Here is a 12,716-nt window from a genome sequence, read left to right on the forward strand (position 1 = left end):
CTATGAACCCTTAACAGGACTTTTTATCTATTAGACAGCAACCCAACAACATTTCTTTTAGTTTAAATATAGGGTAGGGTTCGGTCCATGCTTTCGCTTTAGGACTTTACAAATATAATAATGCCCGTCTTTAGAATATTTTAACTTTTTATAGGTATATAATTCACCGGTTTATGCCACCAGTTTATAAATGTTTTAAACCTGTGTGATCAAGATATAATATATCTGATGGTTATTATACCCAGACCTCCACTGTCATAAGTAGCTTCTAGGACCTTATTCAAACAGTTGATAAATAGTGACTAGTCTGCTCTTATGACTAACTAGATGCTAACCTTTAACTTTGACTACAGTACAGTCAGACTTTCATAGAATCCGGCTGTTTAAACCAGAATGTGAACAAGTCTGGTTCACGTCTATCACGAGAAAGGATATGACCTGGCGGTGTACTAATAAAAAGTTGTCGATGGTATTCAATGAATTTACAGGAGGATTCACAAATTCATGTGTTCTGGCAGAAGTTCAGTAAATTACTTATCTCATCAGTATCATACCTCAAGCATCAAGCTGCATCTCGAATGTAATATTTCTCAGTATATTTAATATTAACCCAATTATGAAGAACAATCTCAATCCAACTCTGAAGTCAATTTCAGAGTGACCGCTACTATATGTGATTAAGTCTGGGGTCAAACAATGAATAAAGGTTCAACAGACAAACAAAATGTAGCCCGACCTGATAAGAGTGGTCGTTTCAAGCACGGGACAACAAACGTAAAGTCAGATTTTTCGAAAACTAATTCTCAGTTTCAATAGATATAAGAAGATGCGATATGAGTGCCAATGAGACAACTCTCCATCCAAGTGACAATATGTAAAAATAAACCATTACATCAAGACCAGTAAATTAACAAGAATACCAAATATTCAAATAATAATAAGCAGCTTGTAAATCAGTGAAGGATTAACTAAAGTAGTCTTGTTCTGTCCTGAAAAATGCTTAAACGCAAACTATCTGTGACAGCAACTCAAACTGACCTACCAAAAGTTCAGAATAGACGGGTACCAAATATCAAACCATGAAAGTTGATTCAAGGGGAACGGGATATAATTAAAGCAATTTCCTGTACCAAGGGGGTAAGAAGGGGTAATTTTAATCACAAAAGTTAGCTCAGGGCAGGGACAAGGATTTTATCTGTAATAAAATAATTCAGTAAAGTACAACTTTTATTAAACAACACACAATCGTTATTAGACAATATTATTCAACTGCGTGTCAAGTATATGTATGATTTTGTAATTCAATGGTCTCTAATTCAGCAATGTCTCTTTATTTCTTGGACCACAAAGTGGTTTTACAACTATAATTTTCTCTAACGACTCATTCTGCCATTCTGCCCAGGGTTTGCATTTTAATCTCGCTTTACGTTTTAACACTTTAAGTTCAAGTCATAGATTTGAGACACGTACGAAAATGTCAACAAATAATGACCCCGAACCTTAATCTTTTTCAAGCAATCTATAAATAGCTTTAACCTCAACAACTGATGAATCTCGATATTCTCAAACTGAAAACTTTTATTCAGTTCAAAGAACTCTTCAAAACTCAGCTTAAAAATTTAACTCAATTAACCCGCGAATCGCTTTCTAAATAAACTACGTCTCAATACGTAAATATTCAAAGTCTTCGCTAAAATATTTTAAGCAAACCCTGACCTAAACTAGCCAGTTTTAGTCAATTCAAAATATACATCAAATTGGAGGGGGGAATTCTTACCTAGAAAATGTCGAAATACACGTTATCTTAAATACCCTTGATAAAACACAAAAACAGCGCCGAGACCACTTCAAGAAAATCGCGCACATGGTGGAAAGTTCCCTTTTTACCTATACGTCCACACCTGAGCATCTGAGCTGTGAATGATTTCCGGAAGACAATCACTGCACGAGCTAAATTTCCCCGGGAACTTATTCAAGCTCAATGATTGGTTGAGAAGGGGGAAATATTTTGAATATAATGACTAATGCGAGTTTTGTTACGTCATCAAAATTCATGAATGAAAATTTCAGAAAGTAATAAAATAATAATGATCAATCTTTCTGAGAAAACAATTAAAATTACTAATAATGAAAGAAATAAATGAACCAAATAAAGTGACCCACAAACGTTACAGTCAATCAGTAGAACTGACAACATCCGCTAATTTGTAAAACTACATGTATTCCATCCTGAATCATTAAAATATTAACTACTGCATAAGGCTTGTGTCTAATTCTACCAGTGGAGTTATAGCGAGTGTTCTCAGACAAGTGACGAGGTCTAAGTCATTGTCTATCGTTAAAATCGCCAAAATCTGCAACCTGTTGAATTGCATCTCGTTATCATCGTCATTCCAGTAACCAGTCTCCCTGTTAAAAAATGTACAAAAATATACATCATGTAGTTCATGATATGTAATAAACTATTTTCATGCAACATTCATGTTTTATCAACTATTTAAAACCTTCACAAATATTGTAATATGCCTATTATTTACATGGATTGTCTTTCTGACCTTCATGAAATACCCGGATATTGTCTTATGCATATTATTTACATGGATTGTCTTTCTTACCTTCATGAAATACCCGGATATTGTGTAATGTTTATTATTTACATGGATTGTCTTTCTTACCTTCATAAAATACCCGGATATTGTAATATGCCTATTATTTAAACGGATTTTCTTTCTTACCTTCATGAAATACCCGGATATTGTCGTATGCCTATTATTAACATGGATTGGCATTCTTACCTTCATAAAATACTCGGATATTGTCTTATGCCTATTATTTACATGGAATGTCTTTCTTACCTTCATTAAATACCCGGATATTGTTTTATAATATAAAAATGGAGAATGGAAATGGGGAATGTGTCAAAGAGACAACAACCCGACCATAGAGCAGACAACAGCCGAAGGCCACCAATGGGTCTTCAATGCAGCGAGAAACTCCTTCAGCTGGCCCCTAAACAAATATGTATCCTAGTTCAGTGATAATATACGTCATACTAAACTCCAAATTATACACAGGAAACTAAAATTAAAAATGATACAAGACTAACAAAGGCCAGAGGCTCCTGGCTTGGAACAGGCGCAAAAATGCGGCGGGGTTAAACATGTTTTTGAGATCTCAACCCTTCCCCTATACCTCTAGCCAATGTAATAAAAACAAACGCACAACAGTACGCACAGTAAAACTCAGTATAAGAGAAGTCCGAGTCCGATGTCAGAATAGGAAACAAAAGAAAATAAACAAAATGACAATAATACATAAATAACAACAGACTACTAGCAGTTACTGACATGCCAGCTCCAGACCTCAATTAAACTGATTGAAAGATAATGTCTTCATTATATGAATATCAGACACATCCCTCCTGTTAGGAGTTAAGTATTATACCGTCATAAAATATATGAGAAGAACATAACCCGTGTCATGCCAACAACTTATTCATATGGATTGTCTTTCTTTACATTCTATTTGAATGTTCTGAATATATATTAATAAACCACCATTGTCCCTAGCTAGTGAGTGGTTGATCAAACATATAAACCACCATTGTCCCCAGCTAAAGTGAGGGTTGATCAAACACATAAACCACCATTGTCCCCAGCTAGGATGAGGGTTGATCAAATATATTAACCACCAATGTCCCCAGCTAGGGTGGGGTTGATCAAACATATAAGCCACCATTGTCCCAGCTAAAGTGAGGGTTGGTCAAACATATAAACCACCATTGTCCCCAGCTAGGGTGAGGGTTGATCAAACACATAAACCACCATTGTCCCGAGCTAGGATGAGGGTTGATCAAACATATAAACCACTATTGTCCCCAGCTAGGATGAGGTTTGATTAAACATATAAACCACCATTGTGCTCAGCAAGGGTGAGGGTTGATAATACTGAACTCCCTCTTATTTGTTATGTTTACACAAAATCTACCCAGAAATATGGATTTAATTATAGCGAAGTGTGTAAAGATGTTAATATCAGTGACAATACGCCTACGTCATGAAATTGCTGTAATTCCGAATACATTTATGGCCCCAGTTCCCATGTTATAACAGGAGACCTTAACATCGTTCAAGACCAAGAGTTGATATCATTCCTCAGTAAAGGTCCTAAATATCGTCCCCTTCAATTTTTAATTGAAATGAGTGTCGTAACATCATCCACGACTCACTCCGTACTTACTGCTCGAAATGGATAAAACGAGAAAAAGCTGACAAAAAATCCTTAGATTCTTTTTTTAATTCAGTAAAGAACATAGTTGATATTCGTATTAAACATTTTAAAGAACATTTTACCCCTAACAACAACCATAATATCCTTATTTGTCGTTTCAAACATAAGCTAAAAGAACTCGCCAAGGAATTTGTTTTTGTCCCGGCTGATAAAGCTGCTAATAATATCATTATTGTTTGACGTAAATTTTACATTGAGGTTCTGCAAAAGGAAATCACGAATTCACCAACATTCAAACAGACTCCATTTTCGGCAAATGACATCTGTAACAAACATAAACTTTTAGCTACTTCTTTACAAGCAGAACCAAATACAATGAAAGTTCCAACTATGTACTGGCTTCCCAAGCTGCACAAAACACCTGACAAATATAGATTTATTTCGTCTTCAAGCCATTGTTCCACTACTAAACTGTCTATGCTACTTACTAGTACACTTGCTACAATCAAAAATCTGGTAATAAATTGTTCAAATAAGGCCTTTGAAAATAGTGGAATTAATTACTTTTGGAGTGTTAAAAATTTGTTGGAATTATTTGATAAATTGCATGCTTATATTGGTGATTACGAATCTGTTCAAAGTTTTTATTTTTCTACCCTATACACCACTTTACCTCATAATCTTATTAAGAAAAAATTCACACACCTAATTAAATGGGCATTTAAAAAGTCAGAATGCGAATATATATGTTCTAACTATTTTTGGTCTTTTTTTGTAACAACAGACAAAAGAACAATGTCAATTGGACCTGCTTTGATACGATTACTGCCCTTGAATTTCTACTAGATTACATTTATGTTCGCTATAGAGATTCCGTATATCGTCCAATGGGGACTAACTGAGCACCACTTATTGCGGACCTGTTTCTGTATTGTTACAATGTATGACTAAAATCAGCAAAGACCCATCGAAACAACATCTGATACAAACATTTAATAACACTTTTAGATATTTGGATAATATATATTTGCTCTCAATAATGACGACATCAGTATGTACACTAAAGAGATTTATCCTGCTGAGCTGACTTTAAATAAAGCTAATACTAACAATGAACACTCCCCTTTCCTGGATCTTGATATCTATATTTTTAACAGGAAGCTTAATACCAAAATTTCTGATAAAAGAGATGATTTTTCATTTCATATTGTTAATTATCCATTTTTAGATGGTGACGTTCCCTTCTCACCATCTTATGGTGTTTATATATCTCAACTTGTTCGATTCGCTCGTGTATGTAACAACGCATTTGATTTTAACGAAAGAAACCTCTGTATTACTGAAAACTTATTACACCAGGGTTTTCGATATCACAAACTAGTCAAAACATTTACTAAATTTTATCATCGGTACAAGGACATCATTCGTAAATATAAATCAACATGCAGACATCTTATACGTTCAGGTATTTCACATCCAATCTTTTATGGTAATATTCTATACAAAGCACAAAAATGTCGACATTCAACTCAAAAGCTAACCAAACCTTTAAACAGACTTATTCAGAAAGGATATAGTTAGGATACTGTTGTCAGGTCATTTAAGATGGCATATTTTGGTTTTAATATTGATTCACTCATAGGGTCTTTGCATCGGAAATAAACACATTTATTCTAAAACCAGTTGTTGACGGGTTATGTTCTTTTCATATATTTTATGATCGTATGACATTAAACCCCTAACGGGAGGGATTGTGCATGATTTTCATATGATGAAGACATAATCTTTCAATCAGTTTAATTAAGGTCTGGAGCTGGCATGTCAGTAACTGCTAGTAGTCCTTTGTTAATTTATGTATCATTGTCATTTTGCTTAGTTTCTTTTGTTACCTGTTCTGACATCGGACTCGGACTTCTTTTAAACTGAGTTTTACTGAGCGTATTGCTGTGTGTTTGTTTATTCTACATTGGCTAGAGGTATAGGGGGAGGGGGAGATCTCACAAAACATGTTTAACCCCGCCGCATTTTTGCGCCTCTCCCAAGTCAGGAGCCTCTGTCCCTTGTTAGTCTTGTGTTTTTTTTAATTTTAGTTTATTTATATGTTTTGGAGTTTATTGTGACGTCCATTTTCATTGAACTAGTACACATTTTTTTAGAGGCCAGCTGAAGCCCGCCTCCGGGTGCCGGATTTTTCTCGCTGTGTTGAAGACCCATTGGTGGCCTTCGGCTGTTTTCTGCTCTTTGGTCGGGTTGTTGTCTCTTTGACACATTCCCCATTTCCATTCTCAATTTTACAAAAATGGTTAAACTACGGCAAAACTTAATAAAAAAGTGGAAGGCTTCCTCTTCCTTCTAATTGCAGAAACAACAAAATAAGAGCAACACGAGTTACCAGAAAACTCTATGCTTCCACGGACCTCTTGTTGACCTTCAATAATTTGCGAAAATTGTGCATTAGGGACTTTTTTAAAATAGTATTGTACTTAATTCATATATTTTTAGACTCTCACTGATAAACCGCATGGCCATAGGTTGTCATTACTGCATTGCTAAACTAATTATTATTCTATTGAAATCATATGTTATGCAATATTTGTCCATGAATGTAAGATTATTCACTTTAAACTTGGAAAAGAATTCTTTTAAAAACGTTTATGACAAATAGTTTAGTTATAAGCATTCTTATTGTCAAATTATTTCTATTCATTATGTAAGAATTACTTAGTACAAACACGTTTGTATTCTGTCATCCATTATCTTCTTTTGTTAATCTTTAAGTGCTAATTGTATGTTTTTAATTGTTAATCAATAACCTCGTTTCTATTATGAAATTCTAACCTAGCAAAAGTCTTTTTTTGTTTTTATTCAACAACAATATTGCACACGCTGTTAACAAAATTCTTAATTTAAATATGTTTTCTTAAGTCCTTATTTTAATGAGAGTCATGAAACGAAGCCGGGGTACTGTCTATGAACCCTTAACAGGACTTTTTATCTATTAGACAGCAACCCAACAACATTTCTTTTAGTTTAAATCTAGGGTAGGGTTCGGCCCATGCTTTCGCTTTAGGACTTTACAAATATAATAATGCCCGTCTTTAGAATATTTTAACTTTTTATAGGTATATAATTCACCGGTTTATGCCACCAGTTTATAAATGTTTTAAACCTGTGTGATCAAGATATAATATATCTGATGGTAATTATACCCAGACCTCCACTGTCATAAGTAGCTTCTAGGACCTTATTCAAACAGTTGATAAATAGTGACTAGTCTGCTCTTACGACTAACTAGATGCTAACCTTTGACTTTGACAACAGTACAGTCAGATTTTCATAGAATCCGACTATTTAAACCAACATGTGAACAAGTCTGGTTCACGTCTATCACGAGGAAGGATAGGACCTGGCGGTGTACTAATAAAAGGTTGTCGATGGTATTCAATGAATTTACAGGAGGATTCACAAATTCATGTGTTCTGGCAGAAGTTCAGTAAATTACTTATCTCATCAGTATCATACCTCAAGCATCAAGCTGCATCTCGAATGTAATATTTCTCAGTATATTTAATATTAACCCAATTATGAAGAACAATCTCAATCCAACTCTGAAGTCAATTTCAGAGTGACCGCTACTATATGTGATTAAGTCTAGGGTCAAACAATGAATAAAGGTTCAACAGACAGACAAACAAAATGTATCTAGCCCGACCTGATAAGAGTGGTCGTTTCAAGCACGGGACAACAAACGTAAAGTCAGACTTTTCGAAAACTTATTCTCAGTTTCAATAGATATAAGAAGATGCGATATGAGTGCCAAAGAGACAACTCTCCATCCAAGTCACAATCTGTAAAAATAAACCATTACATCAAGACCAGTAAATTAACAAGATTACCAAATATTCAAATAATAATAACCAGCGTGTAAATCAGTGAAGGATTAACTAAAGTAGTCTTGTTCTGTCCTGAAAATGCTTATACGCAAACTATCTGTGACAGGAAAGACAGAAAAACCATTCAGCAACTCAAACTGACCTACCAAAAGTTCAGAATAGACGGGTACCAAATATCAAATCATGAAAGTTGATTCAAGGGTAACGGGATATTCTCAAAGCAATTTCCTGTACCAAGGGGGTAAGAAGGGGTAATTTTAATCACAAAACTTAGCTCAGGGCAGGGACAAGGATTTTATCTGTAATAAAATAATTCAGTGAAGTACAACTTGACTTTTATTAAACAACACACAATCGTTAGTAGACAATATTATTCAACTGCGTCTCTAGTATATGTATGATTTTGTAATTCAATGGTCTCTAATTCAGCAATGTCTCTATATTTCTTAGACCACAAAGTGGTTTTACAACTATAATTTTCTCTAACGACTCATTCTGCCATTCTGCCCAGGGTTTGCATTTTAATCTCGCTTTACGTTTTAACACTTTAAATTTCTGTCTTGAAGTTCAAGTCATAGATTTAAGACACGTACGAAAATGTCAACAAATAATGACCCCGAACCTTATTTTTTTTCAAGCAATCTATAAAGAGCTTTAACCTAAACAACTGATGAATCTCGATATTCGCTAACTGAAAACATTTATTCAGTTCAAAGAACTCTTCAAAACTTAGCTCATAATTTAACTCAATTAACCCGCGAATCGCCTTCTAAATAAACTACGTCTCAATACGTAAATATTCAAAGTCTTCGCTAAAATATTTTAAGCAAACCCTGACTAAAACTAGCCAGTTTTAGTCAATTCAAAATATACATCAAATTGGAGGGGGAATTCTTACCTAGAAAATGTCGAAATACACATCATCTTAAATACCCTTGATAAAACACAAAAATAGCGCCGAGACCACTTTAAAAAAATCGCGCACATGGTGGAAAGTTCCCTCTTTACCTATACGTCCACACTTGAGCATCTGAGCTGGGAATGATTTCCGGAAGACAATCACTGCACGAGCTAAATTTTCCCGGGAACTTAATCGAGCGCTCTTATTGGTTGAGAAGGGAAACATATTTTGAATATAATGACTAATGCGAGGTTTGTTACGTCACTAAAATTTATGAATGAAAATTTCAGAAAGAAACAAAATAATAATGATCAATCTTTCAGAAAACAATTAAAATTACTAATAATGAAAGAAATAAATGAACCAAATAAAGTGACCCGCAAACGTTACAGTCAATCAGTAGAACTGACAACATCCGCTAATTTGTAAAACTACATGTATTCCATCCTGAATCATTGAAATGTTAACTACTGCATAAGGCTTGTGTCTAATTCTACCAGTGGAGTTATAGCGAGTGTTCTTAGACAAGTGACGAGATCTAAGTCATTGTCTATCGTTAAAATCGCCAAAATCTGCAACCTGTTGAATTGCATCTCGTTATCATCGTCATTCCAGTAACCATTCTCCCTGTTAAAAAATGTACAAAAATATACATCATGTAGTTCATGATACGTAATAAACTATTTTCATGTAACATTAATGTTTTATCAACTATTTAAAACCTTCACAAAATATCCGGATATTGTAATATGCCTATTATTTACTTGGATTGTCTTTCTGACCTTCATGAAATACCCCGATATTGTCTTATGCATATTATTAACATGGATTGTCTTTCTTACCTTCATAAAATACTCAAATATTGTGTTATTCCTATTATTTAAAGGATTGTTTTTCTTACCTTCATGAAATACCCGGATATTGTCTTATGCCTATTATTCATATGGATTGTCTTTCTTTACATTCTATTTGAATGTTCTGAATATATATTAATAAACCACCATTGTCCCTAGCTAGTGTGGGGTTGATCAAACATATAAACCACCATTGTCCCAATCTAGGGTGAGGGTTGATCAAACATATAAACCACCATTTTCCACAGCTAGGGTGAGGGTTGATCAAACATATCAACCACCATTGTCCCCAGCTAGGGTGAGGGTTGATCAAACATATAAACCACCACTGTATCCAGCTAGGGTGAGGGTTGATCAAACATATCAACCACCATTGTCCCCAGCTAGGGTGAGGGTTGATCAAACATAAACAATCATTGTCCCCAGCTAGGGTGAGGGTTGATCAAACATATAAACCACCATTGTCCCCAGCTAGGGTGGGGGTTGATCAAACATATAAACCACCATTGTCCCTAGCTAGGGTGATGGTTGATCAAACATATAAACCACCATTGTCCCCAGCTAGTGTGAGGGTTGATCAAACATATAAACCACTATTGTCCCTAGCTAGGGTGGGGTTGATCAAACATATAAACCACCATTGTCCCCAGCTAGGGTGAGGGTTGATCAAACATATAAACCACCATTTTCCCCAGCTAGGGTGACGGTTGATCAAACATATCAACCACCATTTTACCTAGCTAGGGTGAGAGTTGATCAAACATATAAACCACCATTGTCCCCAGCTAGTGTGAGGGTTGACCAAACATATAAACCACCATTGTCCCCAGCTAGGTTGAGGGTTGATCAAACATATAAACCACCATTTTCCCCAGCTAGGGTGAGGGTTGATCAAACATATAAACCACCATTGTCCCCAGCTAGGGTGAGGGTTGATCAAACATATAAACCACCATTGTCCCTAGCTAGGGTGAGGGTTGATCAAACATATCAACCACCATTGTCCCTAGCTAGGGTGAGGGTTGATCAAACATATAAACCACCATTGTCCCTAGCTAGGGTGAGGGTTGATCAAACATATAAACCACCATTGTCCCCAGCTAGGGTGAGGATTGATCAAACATATAAACCACAATTGTCCCAAGCTAGGGTGAGGGTTGATCAAACATATAAACCACCATTGTCCCCAGCTACAGTGAGGGTTGATCAAACATATCAACCACCATTGTCCCTAGCTAGGGTGAGGGTTGATCAAATATATAAACCACCATTGTCCCCAGCTAGGGTGAGGATTGACCAAACATATAAACCACCATTGTCCCCAGCTAGGGTGAGGATTGATCAAACATATAAACCACCATTGTCCCAAGCTAGGGTGAGGGTTGATCAAACATATAAACCACCATTGTCCCCAGCTATGGTGAGGATTGATCAAACATATCAACCACCATTGTCCCCAGCTAGGGTGAAGGGTTGATCAAACATATCAACCACCACTGTCCCCAGCTAGGGTGAGGGTTGATCAAACATATAAACCACCATTGTCCCTAGCTAGGGTGAGGGTTGATCAAACATATATACCACCATTTTCCCCAGCTAGGGTGAGGGTTGATCAAACATATAAACCACCATTGTCCCTAGCTAGGGTGAGGGTTGATCAAACATATAAACCACCATTGTCCCCAGCTAGGGTGAGGATTGATCAAACATATAAACCACCATTGTCCCAAGCTAGGGTGAGGGTTGATCAAACATATAAACCACCATTGTCCCCAGCTACAGTGAGGGTTGATCAAACATATCAACCACCATTGTCCCTAGCTAGGGTGAGGGTTGATCAAATATATAAACCACCATTGTCCCCAGCTAGGGTGAGGATTGATCAAACATATAAACCACCATTGTCCCAAGCTAGGGTGAGGGTTGATCAAACATATAAACCACCATTGTCCCCAACTATGGTGAGGATTGATCAAACATATCAACCACCATTGTCCCCAGCTAGGGTGAGGGTTGATCAAACATATAAGCCACCATTGTCCCCAGCTTAAGTGAGGGTTGATCAAACATATAAACCACCATTGTCCCAAGCTAGGATGAGGGTTGATCACACATTTAAACCACCATTGTCCCAAGCAAGGGTGAGGGTTGATCAAACATATAAACCACCATTGTCCCCAGCTATGGTGAGGATTGATCAAACATATCAACCACCATTGTCCCCAGCTAGGGTGAGGATTGATCAAACATATATACCACCATTGTCCCCAGCTAGGGTGAGGGTTGATCAAACATATAAACCACCATTGTCCCCAGCTAGGTTGAGGGTTGATCAAACATATAAGCCACCATTGTCCCCAGCTTAAGTGAGGGTTGATCAAACATATAAACCACCATTGTCCCAAGCTAGGATGAGGGTTGATCAAACATATAAACCACCATTGTCCCAAGCTAGGGTGAGGGTTGATCAAACATATAAACCACCATTGTCCCCAGCTAGTGTGAGGGTTGACCAAACATATAAACCACCATTATCCCCAGCTAGGGTGATGGTTGATCAAACATATAAACCACCATTGTCCCCAGCTAGGGTGAGGGTTAATCAAACATATAAACCACCATTGTCCCTAGCTAGGGTGAGGGTTGATCAAACATATAAACCACCATTGTCCCCAGCTACAGTGAGGGTTGATCAAACATATCAACCACCATTTTCCCCAGCTAGGGTGATGGTTGATCAAACATATAAACCACCATTGTCCCTAGCTAGGGTGAGGGTTGATCAACCATATAAACCACCATTGTCCCCAGCTAGGGTGAGGATTGATGAAACATATA

The 12,716-nt window shown here is 36.4% G+C and overlaps 1 long non-coding RNA gene across 1 annotated transcript; it reads right to left on the reverse strand.

Annotated features, from left to right (window-relative positions):
- Positions 1–1,214: 1,214 nt before the first annotated feature.
- Positions 1,215–9,647, reverse strand: LOC127737041 (uncharacterized). Its single transcript, XR_007999279.1, has 2 exons — positions 8,783–9,647; positions 1,215–1,536 (listed from the first exon to the last, which is right to left on the reverse strand). It is a non-coding gene; the product is annotated as an uncharacterized LOC127737041 (long non-coding RNA).
- Positions 9,648–12,716: the final 3,069 nt, after the last annotated feature.

The sequence above is a fragment of the Mytilus californianus genome, unplaced genomic scaffold (assembly GCF_021869535.1).
Source record: "Mytilus californianus isolate M0D057914Y unplaced genomic scaffold, xbMytCali1.0.p SCAF_1, whole genome shotgun sequence".
NCBI lineage: Eukaryota > Metazoa > Mollusca > Bivalvia > Mytilida > Mytilidae > Mytilus > Mytilus californianus.